Source organism: Sminthopsis crassicaudata, chromosome 3 (genome assembly GCF_048593235.1).
Source record: "Sminthopsis crassicaudata isolate SCR6 chromosome 3, ASM4859323v1, whole genome shotgun sequence".
Taxonomy (NCBI): domain Eukaryota; kingdom Metazoa; phylum Chordata; class Mammalia; order Dasyuromorphia; family Dasyuridae; genus Sminthopsis; species Sminthopsis crassicaudata.
This window is the reverse complement of record NC_133619.1, coordinates 606,342,558-606,362,092: the sequence shown is the minus strand read 5'-3', so window position 1 is coordinate 606,362,092 and position 19,535 is coordinate 606,342,558. Positions and strand designations below refer to the sequence as shown.

The 19,535-nt window shown below is 40.4% G+C and overlaps 1 long non-coding RNA gene across 1 annotated transcript; it reads left to right on the top strand.

Moving 5' to 3' along the window:
- Nucleotides 1-1,145: 1,145 nt before the first annotated feature.
- Nucleotides 1,146-19,301, top strand: LOC141559979 (uncharacterized). Its single transcript, XR_012487596.1, has 3 exons — nt 1,146-1,193; nt 4,315-4,477; nt 19,131-19,301. It is a non-coding gene; the product is annotated as an uncharacterized LOC141559979 (long non-coding RNA).
- Nucleotides 19,302-19,535: the final 234 nt, after the last annotated feature.

The following is a 19,535-nucleotide window of genomic DNA, read 5'->3' as shown; positions in this document are numbered from 1 at the left end:
CTTCCTTCCTTCCTTCCTTCCTTCCTTCCTTCCTTCCTTCCTTCCTTCCTTCCTTCCTTCCTTCCTTCCTTCCTTCCTTCCTTCCTTCCTTCCTTCCTTCCTTCCTTCCTTCCTTCCTTCCTTCCTTCCTTCCTTCCTTCCTTCCTTCCTTCCTGGAAACCAGGGGTACTAAGAAACAGAGGCGAAGATAGAGCATTTCTGCCATAAAAAAAACAAATGTAAAGATATGATGATTGAAGTTGTGTGTTCATGAGATTGAAAAACAAGTGACAAAAAACCAAAAACAAAACAAAACGAAAAAAACCCAAGGGATTTAGGAAATCTGAAGAAGCAGAGACTTTCAGCTTAGGGAGAGGGGTCAAGTAAGGCTCTCCTGGAGTGTGTGGCCCCGGGCCTCTCAGTTTTCAAGAAGAGAAGGATTTCACAATAGATGGTGGGAGAGTTGCCTGTACGGGCTGGCTTAGGCAAATACACTGAGCCCGGGGAGGCAGGATCAGGTGAAGAAACAGCCCAATTTCCCTAGACCAGATTGCGGAAAGGCTGGAAAAGTAATTAGAGCTAGAATGTGAATGTCTTTAAACTTCAGGCTGAGAAATTCAGATTCTGTGGCAATAGGGCCACATTCAAGACCCACGAGCAGGAGCAAGCCCCGGTCACTTGGAAGTGCCTCGGGAGGATGCTTGGGCACCTGAGGGCTGCCAGAGGGTGAGACTGGGAGCCAGGCTGGAAGCCAGCACAGTCAGCCAGAGGCCCTGAGAGTACCGAGTAACCAGTGGCACCGGTGGCCAGCACTCCCCACCCTGTCTCCCAAGCTTTGGGCCGGTCCATTGCCATGATGGGGCGAACCAGAACCACCCACCAGGCAGGACTGGTTCCCTCAGCTCTCCAGATGGCTGCTGACTCTTACATTCCTTCTCCCTCTCCCCTCAAGATTAATGGCCCTGCTTGGGACTGGCCGCTCCTGGGGAAGGTGAGACATTCCTGCCTTGTTTACCTTGCTGCTCGGGGCTGGGGTGCAGGGAGGCCGGAAACCTCCTACATCATTCCTGGGTCACCACTTGACATGGTGGGATGGACCCATGGGGGAGAGCCATTCACTGCCCCTTGTGTTACCGGGCCTGTCGCCTTGCCAAAGAGACATGCAGGAGGGAATTTGCCGGCCAGGGCTGAAGGATTCTCAACCTTTTTCATAGGTACCCAGTGGAGGAGGCTTTGGGGTGGGGAGGGCTGTGGTTAGGAGACTTTTCCCTCACATATGGTAACTTATGGAAATCGCTCCTTTTGGAAAGTACCGAGACTGTGGCAATGATATTTTTGGAAAGTGTGGGAGAAGACAACTGAACTTAGGAACACTGGTCAAAACTGAGACGAGGAGGCAATCTAGGCCCTTCCTTAGGGAGCAGCTAAGGGTGGGGCATGAAATGAAGGGAGCTTTAAAATAACCTTTTCTAAATGGATGCATTTTACTGCCAGATAATCCGTAAGTCTTGCGTTATAGCAAGGGCTCAGACTCTGTGGTCAGTAAGCCATGGAAAGTGGGATGCCTTTGTAGTAGTTGTTGTTATTGTCTCCAAAGAGAAACAGAAAATCAAAATTTGAGAACTTCAGCCCCTGATCGCTGCAGATCCCACTCAGGAAAAAGTGTTTTCGTGATCCCGGGACCCAGTGCATTCTGGGTGTCAATAATAGAACATCAGAGCCAGGGGAGACCTGAAATAATACCATGTGAGCACATTGAATGTCAGGGTTGGAGCAGACCAAAAACAGTGTTAGGACTGGGAGTACCCGCCCACTAGAATCTGGTCCAACCCTTTTGTTGTAGAGACGGGGAAACCATGACTGGGACATTGTAAAAGGACTAATCCAAGGCCATCCAGCTGGCCAAAGACTGTTTGTCCTTTCAGTGACTTCAGTCCAACCCAGGATCTTGTGCAGAGTTCTCTGAAGGTCTGGGAGGTGCTGTGGGCGATGGAGGGCTGCCCACTGCCAGAGGAAGGAAGACGGGCTGAGCTCCATCACTGACATATACGAGTTATGTGACATTAGGATAAAAAAGTACAAGCACTTGTTTCCTTCCTTCCTTCCTTCCTTCCTTCCTTCCTTCCTTCCTTCCTTCCTTCCTTCCTTCCTTCCTTCCTTCCTTCCTTCCTTCCTTCCTTCCTTCCTTCCTTCCTTCCTTCCTTCCTTCCTTCCTTCCTTCCTTCCTTCCTTCCTTCCTTCCTTCCTTCCTTCCTTCCTTCCTTCCTTCCTTCCTTCCTTCCTTCCTTCCTTCCTTCCTTCCTTCCTTCCTCCCCTAATAAATAGATATAAAGATGGCCTTACAACCAGGAAGACATGCATTCAAATCCTGCGTCTGACATATACTAACTGTGTGACCCTGAGGGAGTCAGTGCTCCAGGCAAGTTGCAGATCGAATGCCTCCATAGAGCTCGCTTGTTCCCAGTTGTTTGCATGCCGTCTCTCCTTTTAGACTCTAAGCTCCTCAGGAGCAGGAACTGGCTTTTGCCTTTCTTTATAACCCCAGCATTTAACACAGAGACTGCATACTGAAGGTAATCAATAAGTAGCAAGTCATCCAAGGATTGATTGACTGTCCACCAGACTTGACAGAGTGATTTCCTTCCCTCAGAATTCCTTCATTATTGAAATCTCGGTCCATTCCTTTTCCTTATATTTTGCATTTTCCCACCTCTGGCCATTTGTTTTCACCCAATAGATCAGAAGCTTTTTGAGGGCTGGGATTGTCTCAGTTTTGTCATTGTATCCTTAGTAGTGGCTTATAGTAGGCACATAGTAGGTGGCTTACTAATAAATTCTAGTGGACTTGAACAGGGAAAGACTTTTTTTTTTTATTATAGCCTTTTATTTACAAGATATATGCATAGGTAATTTTTCAGCAATGACGATTGCAAAACCTTTTGTTCCGACTTTTCCCCTCCCTCCCCAGATGGCAGGTTGACCAATACATGTTAAATATGTTAAAGTATAAGTTAAATACAATCTATGTATACATGTCCAAAGTTATTTTGCTGTACAAAAAGAATCGGACTTTGAAACAGTGTACAATTAGCCTGTGAAGGAAGTAAAAAATGCAGGCGGACAAAAACAGAGGAACTGGGAATTCTATGTAATGGTTCATAGTCATCTCCCAGAGTTCTTTCGCTGGGTGTAACTGGTTCAGTTCATTACTGCTCTGTTGGAGCTGATTTGGTTCATCTCATTGTTGAAGAGAGCAGGGAAAGACTTTTGAGATAGTCTAGTCCCACCCCACCTTTTTTTTCTGGCACCCAGACCAGGAGGGTTGGGTCCCCGATTCCACAGCCAGTAAATATCAGAGGCAGGATTTGAATCCAGGGCTCCTGGCTCTAGCTCCAGCTCTGTTTCCCCTTGGCCTGCCGTCTCCCTTTGAAAGGTGCTTTCCACTGAGAGCCGCAGAAAAGTATTCCATTTTTCAGACTTGACCATGTGTGGTATGTTTTCTTTCTTTTTACTTTGCCCTTAAGAAAGGCTCTTTTTGTGCATTTTGGACCCAGTTTATCATATTTCTCAGAGTCTCCATTGACTTCTTTTCACTAGACTTTCTGGAGTCGTCCTTGTTAGTGGGAGCACTGCCTGATTCATTGTGTGAGGGAGATTTAAGACTGCCCATAAAATATTTCTCCCTGGGTTGGATTTTCTTCTTTTTCCCCTTCCTTGCTGGGCCCCTGTGAACCCCCTGCCCTCCCCTCAGTGCCCTCCATCTCCACTGCCATTCCCTTTGGGCAGATCCATAAAGGAAAGTATATTCACCGTGGAAGAGGAAACGACCATCTGAGTTTGTCTGACTTTCAATGGGGGGAGGGGAATGTGAGGTGGGGGGGAGGGACCCTTAGAGCTGCAGACAGTTTTTAACCTTTCTCAATTCCACCTTTTATAATTTTTTTTTACCTTCATAACTTCACTCTGGGCTCTGGTCTTTGGGGCTACAAGAATGTTTCAGGACATTGGGAGAGCCAAAGGAACTTTATGGAACTCCCTGGGAATTCTAAGACAGGGGGTGACTGATGGGTAAACTGAGTCACAATAGCCCATCTTACAAACAGCCACTTCCTTTCTTGACTAGGGTGAGTAATTTCATATACCATGAATGGGTTAGATCAGAACACAGGAGGCCGAAGGAAAGTTCCCTTCCTTCAAGGGCCCCGATCTCAGAATCACAGCATGAGAACTAGAAATGATCTTGAACCCCTAAAACACTGGGCTTTTAGACCTAAAACTGGAAGAGCACTTAAAGGTCATCTCATTTTTTTTTTTTTTTTTTTTTTTTTTTTTTAGATTGGGAAAATAAAGCCTATAGCCTTTAGATAGTCAGCTCAAGAACACAGGTTGAATCGCAAATTAGGGTTCTTGCCCTACCTCTTCAAAGAGTGAGAAAAATCTATACTTTTACAGAACTTGGAGCTTTTCAAATCACTCTCCTCAAACTTCCTTTTGAAATGTAAGTATGTCAATATTTTATAGACTTGAAGACTGAGGTCCAGGGGCGTTATGTATTATTACATCTGGTTACTTTTAGGCTTTTGTCTGTAAGGCAGATTTTTAAAAAATGTTCATCCGGTACTGCACTTGGAAGGGGTAAATATAAATGATTTATTGGCCATTTGATCAATCCATTTTCAGTTATCTTCCTCAGGTTCAGATCTGATAATATCACCCACTCATTTAATAAATCCCCATCATCTTCAGGATCAATTAAAACTACCTAAATAATATATTGCTTATGTCCCTAATTACAGAGCAAAACTCTAACAATTGAGTGGGGGGGAGTGGGAGGAGGTGAGCTCCTGCCCTATGTTGGGAAAAGTCTCCCTCTCCAGTGTGACCTCCAGTCATCCCGCAGCCTAAAGATGGGATAGATCACAGATGGACTATGAGAAATAATGTTAAATCTTGCAAATGTATCCTTTGATAGAATACCCACATTTAAGAAAATTAAAGGGGTGGCTAGGTGGCTCAGTGGATAGAGCACCAGCCCTGAAATCAGGAGGACCTGAGTTCAAATGCAGCCTCAAACACTTAATATTTACCAGCTATATGACCCTAAGCAAATCATCCAACTCCAACTGACTTTAAAAAAATAAAATAAAGGTCATTTCTCACGTCTGTGCCCTGTGATGTCACAGAGGCTGCTAAGAGACCATGGCCCACTTTTCCCTTTCCCTCTCCTTCTTTGCTGAGACTCCTTCAAAACTCATAAAAACATGAAAAACCTTCATTTAGCCTTCTGTCTTCGGGTTGATTTTAGCTTCCTAACCAGGGAAGAATCTCAACTCCCAAGATCCTTTCAGTCAGTCAAGATCTGCCTGAGGGAGCTAGCTACATAGCATTATTCTATTACTTTTGGTGTGGGCAGGGGTTGGTCAAGGGTCTTCTCAGAAAACGTGTTTGCAAAATAGAAACAGAAGTATCCTTTCCTAGTCCCCCTTAATGTTAGAGCTTTCCCTCTGAGATTACCTCGTTTACCCTGTATATACCTTGTTTGTTAATAATTGTTTCCATCTCTCTTCTCCATTAGATTATAAACTCCTCAAGGACAGACTATTTTTTGCTGCTTTTTGCAAACTTAGTACAAAGCCTGACACATTACAAGCATTTAATAAATGCTTGCTGACTGCCTAGAAAAGAGACAATGAGATATTAATAACCCTTTTGTGTTTTGAGTGGATCTATTTTCCATTTCATAATGGGGCAAAACTTTGAGTGGGATTTGCTTATTCATAGATTGTAAAGGGCACAGATCTGGAGAGGTCCCTTTGCAGCCTGAAAGCGTTGTAAAGAAGTATTTCTACTCTGTTGCTCATTGAGGAGATTTGAAGAAGTTTCTTCATCCTCTTGGCTGAAGGGATTAGTTATTCTGGGGGCCACAATCATTCTCACTAAGGTAATTATTGATAAGTCTCTTTGACGTGTCTCTGCTCATTCTCCACTCAGCTGTTCATAAAGTTCAGTTTAGATCTTGTCACTCCCCTACTCAATCAACTGCAGTGGCTCCCCATCATTTCCTTTTTTTTCTTTTCTTTTTTTGCTGAGGCAGTTGGGGTTAACACAGTAGGAAGTGTTAAGTATCTGAGGCTAGAGCCAAAGTTTTGTGAAGTCTGAACTGCAGAATATCTTGAACCTTTGTTATCTCCCCAAGATTTGAATTTGAATGGGGGGTACCCTGGAGGGAGTTACTACATATTTAATAACAGTTTTTCAGCCATTACAACCCCTATATCTCTTTCAAACAAAGTGCTACATGGATGTGTTTCCCTCATCTTATATTTATAAAATTAAAATTTCAACCCAAATAAAAATTTTACAATTTTTTCAAGCAATATTTCATGTTATTCAACTTGGCGCGCTGCAAATCTCTGGACTTCAATCCCAATACCCTTCTCATTATAATATGATACTTTCCATCTAGAGATAGTCTAGTTGAGCTTTGTGTAGTGGAATAAAACATTGGACTTGAAATCAGATTTTCTGTTTCAGGATTGTCTCCTTCATTCATATCAAAGGCGGATAGAGGGCTGATTTTAAAGCAAGGAAAAGTTGAGTTGGAGATATATGGGCTATGTGAACAAGGTCATTCCACCCCTTTGGGCTCTAGGCAGCTGTCTAAGCTAGAGAAGGTGCCAGCCAGCATTTGTGGAGGGACTTTCTTTATTTTGTCCCCTCGTGGTTCTTTAGGGAGATATATAGAAGTTGGAGAGGGTCCAGAGAAAGGAAGTGAAAATGACTAGAGGGCTAGAAATGAGGGCTTTGAGAAAAGGTGAAAGGAATTGAGTGATTCATTCTGGAAAAGAGACTGAAGGCAATAGAAGAGCAGTGTTGAAGTTTACAAATGTAAAAAAAAAAAGTCTCCATCTCCACTCTGGGCAGAACAGGAAATGACTTTAAAGTGGAGTGCCAGGGATATAAGTAAGGGCTGATCCAGAGGCTCCTGAATGCATGTCCAAAAAAGGAATAGGAACCTTCTGTTGAAAGGGCTTGACTACAGCCCCCAAATTATGGGCTCAAGCATGTAGAACAGAAGAGGAGCTTAAAATTCATCTCATCCGATCTGCCCATTTCATGGGTGAGGAAACTTGAGATTTGGAGAGGGCAGCAATTTGCCCCAGATCACCAAGATGACTGAGCCTAAGTAGAAGTGGGATTTAGTCAGATGATTTTTAAAGGCTTGAACCCTGAGGTTCCCTAACCAGTGATATCCTTGAAGAAATGTCAGTCAATGGATGGATGAGTGAAATAAGATGATCTAAGAGAAAAATACGTACAATGAAAGTGTAAAGACAAAGAACTTTGAAAAGTCTTAAGAACTCTGATCAATGTTATGATTAGCCATGAGTCCAACAGATTGATGCTTAAACCTGCTTCTCACCTGCTGACAGAGAGCTGATGGACATAAGAGAAAGATTGGTATGGATTCAACATGGAAATTTTTTTTGCATTTTTATTTTCCCTAATTACATTTAAATCTTTTTTTATTTTTGTTTTTTAAATTTTGACTTCCATATTCTCTTCCTTATCTCTACCCACACCCCCATTAAGAAAGCATATGTGAAGTTATGTAAAACATGTCCATAAAAGTCATGTTTTTATGACTTCAGGAAAAATCCTTCAAGAAAAATAAAGAAGAAAATATGTTTTATTCTGTATTCAGAAAGAATCAATTCTTTCTCTGGGTATGGATTAAGATTTTTCATCATAAATCCTCCAGAATAGTTGTGGATCATTGTATTGCTGAGAATAGCAAAGTCATTCACAGCTGATCATCCCAGCTCATTGCTATTATTTTGTATACAGTACATTTCACTTTGGTTGACTTCATGGGGGACTTCACAGATTTTTTTCTAAAAACATCCTGTGTATCATTTCCCATAGAATAATAATGGAATGTATTTTCTTGAGAACACATATGTGTTACAAGGATATTGTTTTTTCTTTTCCTATCCCTTTTTTTTTAATTGGGAAGAATAGGGTGGAAAGTAGAGCAAATAAGTAATTGTTAATTGAAAAATCTATTTTTTAAAAGAGTGCCTTGAGAGATAGTGAATGGCTTCCATCTTCAGCAGACATCTTCAAACTTGCTTGGAAAGGAGGGCTGGGAAGGAGAATATCTTGGCTTTAACCTTAGGTTCCTGTCCCCTTTCTTCTAGTCCATAGAAAACCTGGTGAACTTTAAAGGGTCCAAAAGAATTTTACCTTCTCATCATCTCAGCAGCGTCCTAATAGCACCTGCAGAACAACTGGTAACAGTTTGCTGGAGAAGTCATGGACAGACTGGACAAAGATTCAAAAGCCACAGCAGAAAACCATAGATACAAAATCCCCAAACAGCCCGCAAACCTCTTCAAACCGGAGGGAAACGTATGGAAGTATCCATTAAAGGAACTTCTAAAAGCTATGTTACCCTTTGCCACAAGTCTTCTCTAAACTCGAACCCAGTTTTACTACTTGCAGGAAAGTGTGTCAAAGACTTTCTCCCCCCAACTTCTCCTTCTCCTTCTCCTTCTCCTGCTCCTCCTCCTCCTCTTCCTTCTTTTTCTTCTTGTTCTTGTTCTTGTTCTTCTTCTTGTTCTTGTTCTTCTTCTTCTTCTTCTTCTTGTTCTTGTTTTTCTTCTTCTTCTTCTTCTTCTTGTTCTTCTTCTTGTTCTTGTTCTTCTTGTTGTTCTTGTTCTTGTTGTTCTTGTTCTTCTTCTTCTTGTTCTTGTTCTTCTTCTTCTTGTTCTTCTTCTTCTTCTTCTTGTTCTTGTTCTTCTTCTTCTTGTTCTTGTTCTTCTTCTTCTTGTTCTTCTTCTTCTTCTTCTTGTTCTTCTTCTTCTTCTTCTTCTTGTTCTTGTTCTTCTTCTTCTTGTTCTTGTTCTTGTTCTTCTTCTTCTTCTTCTTCTTCTTCTTCTTCTTCTTCTTCTTCTTCTTCTTCTTCTTCTTCTTCTTCTTCTTCTTCTTCTTCTTCTTCTTCTTCTTCTTCTTCTTCTTCTTCTTTTTGGCACCACCTAGCTGTCTTTGGGGGGGATTTTTGTGCCTGCCATCCTTGCTATTTTATCTTAGTAATTAGACATTTCTAAAAACTTTGTTATTGTTGGTTAGTTGCTTTCAGTAATGTCTGACTCTTTGTGATCCCATTTGGGGTTTTCTTGGCAAAGATACTGGAGTGGTTTCCATTTCCTTTTCCAAATTTCTAAAAACAGTCTGGCTAACAAATTGATAGTCATTGATAATTATAGCAGGAAGTATAGTGGTTGGAGCTCTTCAGATTTATCATTGGTCAAACAATCTTCAGCTCCTCAGGAAGAACCCTAGATGGTGGGTAGGAAAGAAAAAACAGAACTCTGTGATTTTTTGTTTTTTAAGAAAGAAGTAGGAGGATGTTACTGATGAAAAACTGAACTTTCTGATTAGTTTTATCTATCCGTTTTATTTTGTAACAAGAGACCTCTCACAAGAAGAGAGTTATCTGTAAATGTTTGTAATGTAAAAACAAAATATCAATTAAAAGCATCAACTCAACAAGTTAGTGGCAGATCTGAGATTCAAATCCAGGTCTCTTGAATCCCAATCTGGGATTCTTTTCCACTGAGATCCAGTCCTTCCTCCTTCCAATTCTGTAATGGCATAGTTTCTCTAGTTTAGGAACATGGATTACATAAAAACAATCATAGAGCTTCTCAGATATGTGGCTTGTCCACTCCAGAAAGCCATTTTTCATAATAATGGCCTATACTCAAGGGTATACTGGGGTCAGCTTAAAATGGCTCAAGAGAATCAATTGTTAAATTTTCAGTGTTAATATTTATGCCTCAGAAAGTGGAAAATGATAGAAATCAGGGTTTGATAAATTGTTTTGCTGATTATCTAGACTTAAGAAATCAATGGGGAAAATGATAAGAACAGATTTAACTTAGAACTGTCATACACACTTTCCCTCTCTGACAAACTGATTGTTAAACATTTATCAGTGCACACAGCCCTATGCTTACATTTAAGACTTGGTCTGTTATACCCACTGTTTTGTTGTTTTTTTTTTCCCTCCCATCAACCCTATTGGTACATAATTAAATTATTATTTTTCTTTTTTAATGGTATTTTTTTTCTCCCAATTACATGTCAAAAATTTTTTTATTATTTATTTTTTACATGATACTGAGTTCCAAATGTTTCCCTCCTTTTCTCCCTTTCCTCTCTTTAGAAATGGTAGGCAATTTGATATAGGTTATACATGTTCCATCATGTAAAAACATATTTCCATTTTAGTCACAGTTGTAAAAGAAGAAATAGATCAGAAGAAAAAACTGTGGAAAATAATAAAGTGAAAAAATACTTCTGTCTGTATTCAGAATGTTTCAGTTATTTATATAGATTTGGACAGCATTTTCCTTTGTGAGTCCTTTGTATTTGTCTTGGATTATTGTGCTGCTGAGAAGAGCTGAGTCATTCATAGTTGATCAATATTGCTGGTGCTGTATGCAATGTTTTCCTGGTTCTGGTCATTTCACTTTGAATCAATTTGTGCAAGTCTGTTCAGGTTTTTCTGAAACCTGCCTGTTTATTACTTCTTATTGTATGGTGGTATTCCATTACATTCATATATCACAGCTTGTTCAGCCATTCCCTCATTGATGGGCTTCTTCTCAATTTCCAATATTTTGCCACCACAAAAAGAGCTGCTATGAGTATTTTTGCACATGTGCAATTTTGCCCTTTTTATGATTCATTTGGGATATACTCAGTAATGACACTGCTGGATCAAAGTGTGTGCCTTTTTATAGTTTTGTGCCATAGTTCCAAGTTCCTCTCCAGAATTACCAGATTAGTTCACAACTTCACCAGCAGCACATTAGTATCTCAGTTTTTCTACATCATCTCCAATATTTGTCATTTTCCTTTTTGTCACATTAACCATTATAAGTGTAAGGTAGTATCCCAGGGTTATTTTAATTTGCATTTCTCTAATCAGAAGTGATTTGGAGTACTTCTTTATGTATATCTTATATTTCATGTGCTGCTTCATTCCCTTTATATGTCTATTGATAGATTTGATTTTTTGGTCTAAAAATTCTTTATTCATATTCTTTGACCATATGAGGTATGACTTGCACTTTATAAATATGACTCAATTCTCTGTATATTTGAGAAATGAGGCCTTTATCGGCGACACTTGCTCTAAAGATGATTTGCCAGCTTTCTGTTTTTTTTCTAATCGTGCTTGCATTGGCTTTGTTTGTACAAGAATTTTAAAATTTATTATAACCAAGTTATCTATTTTGCATTTTATATTGCTCTCTATCTCTTGTGTGGTCACAAATTCTTCCCTTCCACATAAATATGACAGGTAGACTATTACTTGCTTTTCTAATTTGCTTATGATGTCACCTTTTATGCCTAAGTCCCAGCTTCTTAAACTGTGGTTCATGACCTCATATAGAGTTTTAACTGAATGTGGGGTTTGCAGAGTTATGATTCATTAAAAGTAAATGTTTGATTTGTAAACTTTATATGACTATATACTCAGGGTCACATAAAAATTTCTCAAGTAAAAAGGGGCCTCATGTGGAAAACGTTTAAGAAGGCCTGGCCCAAATCATGTGTTTATTTTGACATTACCTTGGTATATGATGTGAGATGTTAGTCTATTCCCTAATTTGTGTCCTGTTGTTTTCCAGTTTTCCCAGCAGTTTTTGTCAAATACTGAGTTCTTATCCCCAAAACTGAGGTCTTTGTGTTTATTAAAACCAACAAATAATTGTGGTCATTGACTGCTATCTAGTATACCTAATTCATCCCCCTGATTGGCCATTCTGTTTCTTAGTTCCAGATAGTTTTAATGATTACTGCTTTATAATCTAGTTTGAAATCTGGTATTGCTAGGCCACCTTCCTTTGTATTTTACTTCATTAATTCCTTTGATATTCTTGATCTTTTGTTCTTCCAAATAAATTTTGTTATTTTTCTAGTTCTATCAAATGATTTCTGAAGTTTGGCTGGGTATGACACTGAATAAATAAATTAGTTTAGGCAGAATTGGCACTTTTATTATGTCAATTCAGCCTACCCACAAGCAATTGATATTTTTCTAATTGTCTAAATCTTATTTTATTTGTGTGAAAAAGTATTTTGTAATTGTGTTCATATAGTTCCTGCATTTGTTTTGGCAGTTAGACTTCTAAATATTTTATATTGTTTACGATTATTTTATTTTATTTTTCAAATATCCAATTTTTATTACATTCGTTTAAAAGCCCAATTCATATGTAAGCATCAAATTAAAAGGGGACTTTTGTCTAACTGTATTTCTGTTTTACAATAGTCTCACAAATTTCATAATGTGGTTTTAGAAATACTATACAATTTAAAAATACAACAAAAGCACAAACAATAAATTTCAGATGACATAAATTGCATTTCCATGTTATCACCTATAAAAATCATTGATTTTATTACTTTTGGTATTTTCAAACTACTTTAAAGTTATCAGGCAAAGTAACTTACCTAAAATTATACACCTAATAAGTTTTTGCAACAAAAACAGAGAAAGGGGGTTCACCAAGGACAGAGTCTGGCTGAATTCCCTACATTACAGAGGCACCAGGGCTCTGCTGGCAGCAGCTAATCAGTGTTTGACAAAAGCTATCTCTGTCTTGGAGACACTCACTGATTAGGCTCTATGGGGAGGGCATGATGTGGCAGAAAGTATTGCTTAGGGGCTGGAGTGCTGGGTGCCAGGATCTTTCCATTAGTAGTAGTTCTTTTTTTAAAAAATTATTAAAGCTTTTTAATTTTCAAAAGACATGCATGGCTAATTAAGTTTTTAATATTAACTCTTGCAAAACCTTGTGTTCCAATTTTCGCTCCTTCCTTCCACTCCTTCCCCTAGATAGAAAGTAATTCAATATATGTTAAACAATATATGTTAAATCCATCATATGCACACATATTTATACGGTTATCTTGCTGCACAAGAAAAATCAAATCAAAAAGGAAAAAAAAATGAGAAAGAAAACAAAATGCAAGCAAACCACAAAAAAAGAGTGAAAATGTTATGTTATGGTTCACACTCAGTTCCCACAGTCCTCTCTCTAGGTGCAGATGGCTCACTCCATCACAAGACCATTGGAACTGGTCTGAATCATCTCATTGTTGAAGAGGGCCACGTCTATCGAATTGGTCGTCATATAATCTTGTTGTTGCCATGTATAATGATCTCCTGGTTCTGCTCATTTTACTTAGCATCAGTTCATGTAAGTCTCTCCAGGCCTCTCTGCAATCATCCTGTTGGTCGTTTCTTACAGAATAATATTCCATAACATTCATATGCCATAATTTTCAGCCATTCTCCAATTGATGGACATCCACTCAGTTTCCAGTTCCTTGCCACTACAAAAAGGCTGCCACAAACATTTTTGTACACATCATGCTTAATTTTGGTGGGTAAGTGATTCTTGCTTGGCAGTTCTAGCTCCTTTGCCTTCTGGAATGTCAAGTTTCTTGACCTCTGATCTTTTAATGTTGCAACTTCCAAGTCCTGGGTAATCCCTAATATTTGAATTGTTTTTTTCCTGGTCACTTGTAGTATTTTTTCCTTTGAACTGATAATTCTGAAATTCAACTATAATGTTTCTTGAGGTTTTTATTTATTATACTTATATCTCTTTCCTGAAGTGGTTGGTGGATTCTTTCGATAGCTACTTTGCCCTCTGGTTCCAGGACATTAGGGAGGTTTTCCTTGATAATTTCTTGAAATATGCCGTCCAGGACCTTTTTTTGATTATGATTTTGTTTCTTCTGCTATTTTCCAGGTAGTCATTTTCCCCATAAGGTATTTTACATTTTCCTTTATTTCCCCTTCCCATTCTTTTGTATTTGTTTGACTGATTCTTGATGTCTCATAAAATTATTTGCTTCCATTTTCCCAATTCTAATTTTTAAGGAGTTGTTTGTCTTCATTAGCTTTGGTACTTGTTTTTCCATTTGGCCATTTCTACTTTTTAAGCAGTTGTTTTCTTTTTTCCCTAAGCTATTGCCTCTTTTTTCATAATTCTCTTGCATCACTCTCATTTCTCTTTGTAATTTTTCTCCCACTTCTCTTATCTGATTTTAAACTCCTTTTTGAGCTCTTTCATGAGTTCTTTCTTTCTGGGCTTGAAGCCATTTCTCATTTTTCTTTGGGCTTTTCCCATAGATATTTTGCCATTGTTATCCTCTTCTTTTGTTTGTGACTATCTTCCCTGTCACTATAATAACTTTCAATGGACAGATTCTCTTGTTTTTTGTTCCTTACTCATCTTTTTTGGCTTTTTCCCTTCCTTTTAAACTTCAGCTCTGCTTCCCAGGTAGAAAGGGCACCGTCTCAACCTTCTTGTTCCAGGAGCTGCAGGTATTGGATGTTTACCTGGTCTACATTGATGTTGCCTTGAGACCCACAGGGAACCCTTGTACCTGGTGCTCCATGGAGGGGATGGGAGAGGTAATGGCTGGCCCTGCTGGCAGTTGTGGGAGCCTGGCAGCTTATCAGGCACTGAGCTCAGGTCCTGTGGTGCTGTCTTACAGGGTCTGGGGCTGCTGAGGTGTTTTTTTGTTTTCCCAGGACTAAGTCTGGCTGCTGGAGATTGCTGCAGCATGGAGAGAGGAAGGGGGTGGGTGATGGTGCAGGTGGGTGTCCAGGAGTTGGTGTTTTTCAGCTTCACCCCTTAGGACTTAGCATCTACCACTAGTTTGCTGAAGTAGGACTTGCCACTGGCTTGCTGGAACTTGCCTCCTCTAGTGTTTTTTTTGTTTTTTTTTTTGGCCAATCTTCCAAGTTTCTTGGGCTCAAAGATTGTTTCACCCTAACTTTTTTGCTGATTCTACTCTTCTAGGGGCCCTATTTTATGGTTACTTGGAGGTGAATATGGGAGATTTAGGCAATTTAATATTTACTCCACAATCCTGATTCCTGGAAGTCTCCTAATAATGAGATCATTATCATCCCAACTTTGCACAAAATTGTCCCTCATCCTGGAATGTCCTCCCTTCTTTCCTGGACCTTCAGATTCAGTTCAGGTATTTCCCCCTTTCAGTAATCTCTTCCTGATGCTCCAGTTTATTTGTATTATCCTTCTTCCCATTTTATTCATTTAAAAAAACCTCTATGTACTTTGTATTTACTTATCACTGTAGAATGTAAGCTCTCTGAAGGTAGAAAGTTTTATTCTCATCATTGTGGCCCCGGTGACTAGTACAGTGTCTGACATATAATAGGTACTCCCTGAACTGAAATTGAAAGGCATTTAAAAGATGAGTAGCCTGAGTCTTGGAAGGGTTGAAAAACTTAAGAACTGAGAAAGGGGCAGATTAGAAATGATTCTCTGTCCTTGTCTTTGGACAAATTGAACTCAGGGCTTTTCCTACTGTGTCCCTGCTTGTGTAGCTCTTGAATGGAGATAGTTTGGGGAGAGCTGAACTGGACTAGATTTTTTCCTTTTTTTCTCCATGAGCCAAAAATCTGCATTTCTGTCACCCAGAGGAGCTGAGCCTTCCTTGTGATTGATTTTGGTCCCTTCTGTGGACATTCTCAAAGAGGGGCACCTGGTACATGAGTTGAGGATGGAGGGACCCTGTCCCCAGCCTGGGGGGCAGGGTGCTTGGCAGCTGGGCAGGACCCCCTGCATTTCCAGGCCCCGGGGCTGGTGCCAGGCCCATGGCTGGAGATCAGAGGTGTGCAGGGAGTAGGAGGGAGGAACCTGCTTCCCATTAAGAGCCCTCATCTGTGGTCCAGAGGCTGGGCCTGCAGGGGCCAGGCTGGCACCATGGAAATCTCACACCTGCCCTCTGCAAAGGAGCCCAGTGTTGCGGGCTTTGCCTGTTCCACCCCAGATCTCTGGGCCCTAAAGTGCTTTAAGGGCTCCATGAAGTGTGAAGATATTTATATGGAAATGGGGCCTTCCTGCTTGGACGTGTGTGTAAACAGTCTGCGTCTCCTGCCCCGCCTGGAATTCCGCCTCAGCCGCCTGCTCCTGGCACCTGGGGAAGGCGTCTTGGGCCTTTATGACGGCTTCCAAGCGACACTGTTTCAAGTTTCCCCCCAGAGGCCCTGAATAACGGGGGCACAGGCAACCCCCTTCGGCCCTGTACATTCTTTCCTATGCCTGGAGCTGGAGGCAGATCGGAAGCTTCTCCTTCCCATCGATGAAAAATTTTAAAATAACAAAGCGGAAACAAAACTATAAAAAGAACCCACCAGAATGAGAAGCAGCAAGTGGGGGAGAAATCCTTAAATCAGCTTTTCAGAACAAATTCAGTGGGTGGGAGCGAGACCTCAGGACCCCAAGGATGGATGGGTGGGAATGAGACCTCTTGAGAATGGACCAAGGCCGGTCAGTGCTTGTTTGTTGGCCAAGTTGGAGAGAAGTCAGCCCGGGCTTGGGAGGAGTTCACCAGGGAATTTGGGGGACTGTACTGGGAGGCTCCTTTTAACTATTTTCATTTATTTATTATTATTTAACTCCTATTAGCTCCATTTAACTAATGGTTTTCATTTATTTGGCATGAAATCTGTTGCTTCTATATAGTTGAAGGAATGTAAGTACTTTAGGTACTCTCAAAATTAAAAACAAAACAGAGCTGCCGTCCCACCCGAGTTATAGATCTGAAATTAATATTTGCCGCTCGTTTCGCCTAGCCATCCCATCTGCCCAATCAGCACCGTTTATAGGGCATTTTATTTTCATTAAAATAAGACGAAACATTTTTTAGAACTTTTTGTTATTTTGTTATTCAGTTGTATCTAGCTTTTGGGGTTTTCTTGGCAAAGGTATTGGAGTAATTTGCTATTTCCTTTTCTAGATCATTTTACAAAAATTGAGGCAAACAGGAGGAAGTGACTAGCCCAGGGTCACACAGTTAGCATTGTACTTTCTGATTCCAGGCGTAGCTGCCTGGGAGTAAGAATAGTTGGGTTGGAATCCTGCTTTACAGAAAACTGGGGAAAATGTTTTGCAAGAAGTATCTCTGATAAAGGCCTCACTTCTCAAATATATAGAGAACAGAGTCAAATTTATAAAAATACAATTGATTGAATACAATTGATTGAATACAAACTGAAGCATGCTATCTATCACTTTCTTTTGTTCATTTTTCTTTTATTGTCTTATTTATTTTTATTTCTTTTATTTTTGTACAAAATGACCAATTATATTGCACATATGTAACCTCTGTCTGATTGCTTGCCATGTAAGGGAGAGGGAAGTGGAGGAAGGTAGGATAGAATTTGAAACTCTAAACTTTAAATAAAAAATATTATTTTAAAAAAAATTCTGCTTTAGACATTCCCTAAGCCATGTGACCCTAGGTAAGTTACCTAATTTGTCATGCTAAAGTTTACTTATTTGTAAAATGGACATGATAATAATATTTACCTTTTGGGATTGTTTCTGAAGGTCAAATAAAAAATATGTATATATAAAATGTAACATATGTAAATTATTTTCAAAGCTATATAAATTAGCTAGTATTATTGTTAACAAAGTATCTTTTACATAGTAAGAGCTCAATAGATATCCATTCATTTGTTTGTGATGAAGGGATAAGTCCTGTTCTTCTGTCCCCAAAAGACAGACATAAAAACAGTGGATACAAGCTAGAAAGAGGCAATTTTCTTCTAAATATTCAAATCTGAGATTGAGAAATCATAGATTTGGAAGGTGCTGAAAGGGATCTCTAAGACTGTCTGATCCAACCCCCCCCATTTTATAGACTGGTCCATGAAGGTTAAGTGATGTAGGTTGTCAGTGATAAAGGCAGATTTTAAACCAGATCCTCTAGGTCCAGAACGGATGTTTTCAACTATCTGGAGAAAGAACTTTCAAACAATGAGAACTAGTCAACAAGGGGACAAGCAGCAGGAAGATCTATTGGTAAGATCACAGAAGGAATTGCTCCTCCACATGTGTGATTCAATATAAATGTAATATACATAATATAATACAATAATGGAATAATATGAACGAGAGCACTGGATTAGATCATCTCATAGGGTCTCTTGATTCAGAATTGGATGTTCCGGGCTGGAGGACCTGTGGGACTGCTTGGAGCTGGGAGAGTCTGGGAGTCTATGATGGAGAAGAGAAGCTAAGTGAGCTCTGTGTGTGCTTAAGAGGCAGAGGGGAATGGTGGAGGGGTGGAGGGCAGGGGGAGCTGCAAATGAAACAAATCCTCCCGGTGTTTGCAGAAGGAAATGAGACGGGATTGAGGACAAGTTCCAGAGTAAAGCAGTAAGTTTAGAAAAATAGTTGGAAAAGGCTAGGAGAATGAAATAAGTTTTCTAAGTTGATGGAGGGATTAGCAGTGGAATGAAGATACTGAAGGAGTCTTTCTGCCATGGCTCCTCCTGCCAGCCCTTTTCTAAACAAACAGCCCCGCACTGAGGTACATGTGATAGAACTGCAAAAAAGGAGACCTCTAAGGGCACGGGGACAACTTGTATGAATCAACTTCAGAAAATGTAGAAGAAAGGAAATGTAGAGAACCCTTGTATCTTGGGCTCCTCCTGATGACAGACCTGGCCCTATTTTGTAGATTTTTCACATCTCCGGAAGTGGAGTCTGGGGATATCAGGTATCTGACAATTTTAAGGGTGACCACCAGTTTCTCTTATAAGCACTCAGGTTCACAAGGCTCAAGACTTAGGAAAATCTGATTCACACGTGAAAGGGTACAAAAGGGCTTCACTTCTGAGGGTACATAAAATACCTCCATCCGGTAATTTGTGGACCTTCTGTCATTCCCTGGGAGAGCCGCAGCCATGGGGAAGATCACTATTCCTCCTTACCCCCAACACTGCTCTTTATCTGGCATCTGTTCTTCGGTCTCCACTTTATTGCTTTGCCGTCACCACCCTTGTCCTTGGCAGATATTAGGAATTCTTCTTGCAGATTGCCCTCCCCTCAGCTCTATTTTACGGCAGTTTGGATCTTCTCCAGCAGGTGGTGCTAGTTATCCCCTTTCCAGGGATCAGTTCTCCCAGAATTGGTCCCTAAAGCCGTTCCCAAGGTTTCAGCAGGCAGGGTTACCTGGCCCCCTCTGGGGCCATCAGGTATTTCAGGCTTATTCAGCCTCTCTTGTTTTATTTCCAGGTTCCACTGATCACAAAGGCTCTCTTCATGCGGCTGTGGGGACCCCGCTTTCCTGAACTGCCTAAATGGTTTCTTTTTTCTATTCTTGGTCAAGCTCCTCATGAATCCATCCCATCTTCCCCCAAAGCCTGGGCAGCCTGCCTTCTGCTTGCATCAGCACCTCCCACTGAGTCATCTGGGGTTTGGAGAGGTGCTCCTGACCTCATTCCATTTGCCTTTCAATATGCAATCATTCTCTGGGAAAGTGGGGACAGGTTAGGAAAATAATCATGGGCTGATTTTTAAGATCCTCAAAAGGAAGAAGAGAGGGCGGGAACTTTTACCCTAAAACAGATGATCCTTGCCCCCCCAACATGTCTCCCTCCCCAAATGAAACTTAAAAATAGACTTTGTTTTCACTATTGG